Source organism: Trachemys scripta, chromosome 10, assembly GCF_013100865.1.
Source record: "Trachemys scripta elegans isolate TJP31775 chromosome 10, CAS_Tse_1.0, whole genome shotgun sequence".
Taxonomy (NCBI): domain Eukaryota; kingdom Metazoa; phylum Chordata; order Testudines; family Emydidae; genus Trachemys; species Trachemys scripta.
Genome location: NC_048307.1, coordinates 21904628 through 21910682, shown reverse-complemented (window position 1 = coordinate 21910682; position 6055 = coordinate 21904628).

Below are 6055 nucleotides of genomic sequence, written 5' to 3'. Positions count from 1 at the left end.
ACATGCTCCACCCTGTGGGGATAGATTCCATCTGCAGTAACATTAGTGTACATCCATTAGAGTCAGATCTGGCATTTGAAACCCAGCACACTATCTTTTGCATTTAGGGTTAGATTGTGCTAGTTAGACAACTTTGTGGTGAGCCAGTGCAGCACCATATTTCTGGTGTGTGTGTGTGTGTGTGTGTGTACCACCACAAAGGATTATGCTTCAGAAATTGTGGTATCATTCCTGCCTCCTCACTCATTTGGGGCAATATATTCCCCTGTTGACCCTATGTAGGGTTCTAGATGCCCTTGATATTAATTGGAAAACACAATACAAAAATTATTACACAATGAAAAGAGCAGCTTATTTCTTCCTTCCCTATTACATACCAATTACCAGTTAGAAAACATATTACAAATCAGAATCTCCCATGGCTTACATTGCCACCAAAATACCCATTCTAACCGTCTCAGCCTTCCACAAATGCCCACACAAACATATAAGCTTAGCTGCATGCCTGGAATGTTGACAGATTTGGGCTATTTCAAAGAAAAGGAGAATGGGAGTGAATTCCAAAGCAGAAAGGCTTTCATATGCATACTTTATATTTATAATAAATCTTACATTTTTTTCTTGATCATATAAGTATTGATTTGTCACTGATTGTATTTCAGTCATTTAAGTCTGATGCTGTACGCATTTGATGTATTTGTATCTTGTCATTATCCACAGGATTACAGTAACTCTATGCAGCATTGTTGTTTTCTGATCATGAATCTCCATTCTCTCTCCTCTTAGCATTCAGAGCATGTTTTTATTTTGTGATCTAATCTTTTTTTATTTAGAAATATACCAATTTTTGTTATTTTCCTTGGTTATTTACAGTCTCTTAGAAATCATACAAATCTTACATTTACTGAATACAGTGCTTTCATCTCTACAAAAGGCTTCTCATGCTTTTGCAAAATATGCAAACTTTGGACAGGGATCATTTCCACGGAAATGGAGCCATCTCTGCAGTGTAATGTAGCAGCTTTTAAATAGTACAAAGCAATAGAACACAATAGTTTAGGAGGCTAAGAATAATGTAATCAGTAGAAACTGCAAAATTGATGTTGGTTGACAGGATGTAATTAGCAGAGTGGAATTTGGCCTGTGCTCATACTCTCGCAATAGTGCAATGAATTTTTAGGGCCTGATCCAAAGACCATTGAAATCAATGGGAATATTTTCATTGAATCCACTGGACTTTGGATAAAGTCCTTATGCTCAGATCCTGAAAGGTATTTAGGCTCCTAACTCCCATTGATTTCAATAGAAGATAGGCCCCTAAATACCTTTGAGGATCTAGCCTTAGTAACAACTGGTAATTATATATGTTATGAAGAAAAAAACAGAACCTCCAGCTGTATACTACTTCCTACAGTTATGGTGGAATATTGGTATAGTACTGACTGAGTGGGAGGAGAAAGCTGCTAAATTACCAGCATCACCTCCTGCAATACTAGGTGTTCCTGGGATAAATCCAAGTATTCAACTCTCCTGACCCTAGTACAGTTCTTCTTTCTTACGTGTGATTTAATAGAATCTCAGAAATTAGAGATGCAAAAAGACCTAATAGGGCTTCTAATCCATCTACCTGCCAATATATATATTTTTAATTAATTTTAACTTTCCCTGTGTTTATGATACATATTTTATTCCCATTGAAACTGAATTTATGAGGTGCAATCTTATTATAGGTCAGCCTTTGTCTTGCAAGTATAGTCCTGAATACTAAGCTTTACTGAATGCATATGCTTCATTTGCAATAGATGTACAGTGGGTGTCAGAAGCCTCAATTTCACAGGTTTCTGAGCTTCAGTCCCACATGATACGTTTCAGATTTGTACATTGTCTTCACTGGTTAACTCCTATCAGGCCTTACCAAATGTAGCTGGTTTTTGTTTAAAAAAAAAAATCATCATGGAACTACAAATCAAGGATGGAATCAGATTTGCTGCTTTTATTATTGCACCTTAGGAAAATATATAGAATATTTAATACAGATTTGAGCAAAAGGTATTAAGTTGCCACGCGTTAGCACTGTTAAACATTATGGCCTAGATCCCTGACTACGGCCAGTGAGAGCAGAGTGCGGCCTAAGAGGGCCATGCACAGGTAGCCTTTATGCTCCCCTAAGCTTGAGCCACTCTGTGCTGAGCTTTGGCCAGTGATCAGCAAGTGTAGTGAATTGCCAATGTCATTAGTTGGACTGATCCTCCCCTGGCTGGTATGGTGGCTTTTAGGAGCATAATCTGCCAACTATGTGGTGCAACATAGCCCCATTGGAGAACCTAGCCCTGCACTTTCTTTACTGGTTATAAGTCTTATGCAGTGTACAGTACTTTGTCACTGGATTTTCCTTGTGTTCATGAATGGTAAAAGATGGTCCAGTAGCAGCACTAAGTATGAATTGTCTTTGTAAGTTACCATGCAGGTAGCCTTAAAATGTTATTCTTCTCAAGACCTTACGACCATATCTTTGGCTTCAGCTCACTGTTCCCTGTCACCCTTCAGAATAATAATATTACTTAGTACTTGTATATTGCTTTACAGCTTCAAAATGCTGGAAGGAGTCAGAGAAACAATCAAAGAGGAGTAATGCAACATTCATGTTAGTTTAGTGCTGACCTCCCAGAGGCCTCATCATCCCAAACTATATTAAAATGCCTTTTGTGACTAATTAATGATTATTACTTGTGATTAATTATTGAGTTGTTCACTGCACTATAGTTAAGCAGTCTTGGTGTTTACCTTATAAACTCTTAGCTGGAGGAGTGTATAGTTCTGTCATAAGAATTTTCTCTCTGCTGAACCTTGCCCAACAAAATTCTAGGAGGGCCATATATATATACAATGTGTGTATTGGGGTTTTTTAATTTATAGGGGATGGTTGAGGAGAGGGACTCCTTGTTCTCTACTGCCTATCACCTTGTGATGTCATTTACACCTGTGCAAAGTCATTAGACATTTGCTCTAAAATGCTATCACAGCTGTGAGTGAGTGAAGAATTTTAATTTGGTAATATTTTGCCCAAATTGCACAGGGGTAAATGACTATGTGCACTCCAAGGACATAGAAAATAGACTTTAAAAGTTTATCACTTTTCCTTCAAGACACTGTTTTGTGCTCCTGTAATTCAAAAACATCATTGCTTTTGAGAATGAAAATGTTTCATTTATTGGTCCATACTATAATGTGAACTGGGTCCCATTTCATATTTAAATTAATAAATATTTAAGCACCTAATTTCCATAATTTATGCTTAAATATCAGCTCCTAAGAATATAGAATAACACTTGCATAGCCTGTTAAATATATACATTTCCTCTATAAGCAAATTATTGCTTTTCTTACCATTATTGATTTATAGAATGACTAGTAGATGGACACAAATGTGACTTATGCTGTTTGGGATAGAGACCGTCATTTGGTGGGGGGGGTGAGGCAGGGCGATGTTTGGCACAGTGGGCTGCTGATCCTTTTTGGGGCCTATAGATGCCACTGCAATATAAATTAAAATAATACTAAGATTCCTATTATGGACTTATACAAGGACAGGTTGTAACAGCTCTAAATCAAATAAAGAATACATGTTTTAACAATTGTTCCTGAACAAGCATTAGTGATTTCATGAATGCCTCTGTTTGGCATCTGATGTCTAGGCACAAAGTTTAAAGGATTGTTTGCCAAGAAATTAATGTTTCAGTCTGAATTTCTTGGCTTTTGTTGGTCTAAGTCTGTCTTTTAGTATGATCAACTTGTTTGATTGTGACATAATATCTCACAAAAATTGAACTGAACTCATTAAATCTTGTCACTTAGGAGAAGAGTCTCATTGATGATGGGAAAGTTTTGTATCTGTTAAGCTGTCTAGCACTCTAAAAGAGGACATTTAATAACCGTTTCCCACAGCTTGCTGGGGTCGACAAGGCGCCTGTTCCACATGTGGCTGCTGAAAGGTTCTCTGCTATTTAAGAATGGCATTTTTTTCTGCCTCTTGCTAACAAGAAGTCTCCCTTATTTGTACTATTACCTTCAGGAGAGAGTGTAGTGTATAATGTCTAGGAAGCTCTACAATAAAGTATCATTAAAGGATGTCCTGTTCCAAGTGGCTCTGTCAATAACTGTTAAGGCTGTTCAAGAAGAACATAAACCATGAAATAGTAATTGTTAATTGACTACTGTAAAACAATCTAAGAATGTCCATGTAGCATAAACATGCTGGATTGCAGAATGCACCTATTTATATCCAATTATTTCAATATGTTGATAGGCTACAGGAACACTATATGTATAGACTAGCAGAGAGAGTGTTTAATGAATACTTATCTGAAGCTATTGAAACTTTTTTCTATAAGTGTGTATTCATATCACACAAAAACTCTGATAAATGAACATTAAGATTGCAAAGTCAAGCTCTCAAAAGTTAGGAAATGTAGACTTAAGGTTGCCTGTGGAGATGTTTGCTGAAAACAGGTTTGGAATATTTGCTGAATAATTGTAGCTTCTCATAAGCAGTTTGTTGTGAATATTTGCTATTCAAAATTTGAACTTTGGACACAGGAATAGAAACAACAACACGATTTTTGTAATGTTCAGATTTCAAGTGTGAATGCTTGTGAAATTTGCTTTTCCATTATTCTGCAGCATTCACTTAAGATTTGCTATTTCAGTAAACAATCCTCCTTGCATTTGTTTGCTAGAATATGAAATATTGCCCAAAAGGAGTGCAAACACAATTGAAGCAAATTCATTAAAAATATATTTGGTATATTATACCTGAGTAGATTAATGCAGTGTTATAACAAATGTGCTGATTTACTGAGTTTCTCCCTTGAGGTCTTTCAAAGGGGCATTGACTCCACTTCATAAAAATCAGCATTTAAGGGTTGTAGTGGAAACGTCAGAGAGAAAACAGCACTTCACCACCTGTCACTACAACAAATACAGTGATACCTCACCAACATGAGATGATCAAGCCAGACAGCAAGATAAGCCATGGACCTACTTAAAGATGTGTGGCTTTAGGGGAAGGGGGGAAAAAAAAAAAAGTAATATATTCAAATGCTACTTAGAAAGCTACTAAATCTAGCCTCTTCCAATAAAATTAAAGTATGAGGTTTGGCAAACACAGATGAATTTACAAAATCTGTAATTGTGTATATAAAGCATTTGGTGACACTTGTATTTTCTCTTGTATCCTTTCTCTATTTCCTGGAAGCTTTCAGTGAGCCTAGTTCCCAAGACAGCTGCAGCCAGGCTTCTGTATGAGCTTTTTGCCTCTCAAACCCAAGATCTCTGGGTCTGTGCCATAGCATTTTCCAATAGGTTTTACTTGCTGTGCCTTCCATAGCATACACAAATCCAGTTTCAATGCCTGACATGAATTCTGCAGTTGGAGAATTGGAAGCCAGCAGAGGAGGTTCCTCTTCTTCTTTGGTGCTTGGCTGAAACAAGTCACACACACCTCACATCCTTCCTATCCTGTTACACTTTGGTTCAGAGGAGCTCTGTTATGTTTGGCCCCTATTACAGAAGCAGGAACTTCTTTGCATTTATGTTTCCATTTAAAATAAAGCTTCCCCCAACTGTGTTTGGCATGTATCTTTGCAATTTAGACCACTAGCCATAATTCATAGTTGATGACAAAGGCAAAAAAATCTATGTGGGGGAGATTGACCAAAGAGTGTGAATTAAAATGGCTACAAGCAGCCATTGGTGTCTGTGAAAGGCAATATTTAAGCTCAGTTATTGAGCATGTGACAGGAAGCTAATAAAAAAGGGTGCTGTGGCACCTTTAAGACTAACAGAAGTATTGGGAGCATAAGCTTTCGTGGGTAAGAACCTCACTTCTTCAGAACCCACGAAAGCTTATGCTCCCAATACTTCTGTTAGTCTTAAAGGTGCCACAGGACCCTCTGTTGCTTTTTACAGATTCAGACTAACACGGCTACCCCTCTGATACAGGAAGCTAATAGTAATTGTTCACAGGTCTTTGTATCCTCAGTGGCTATCTATATAC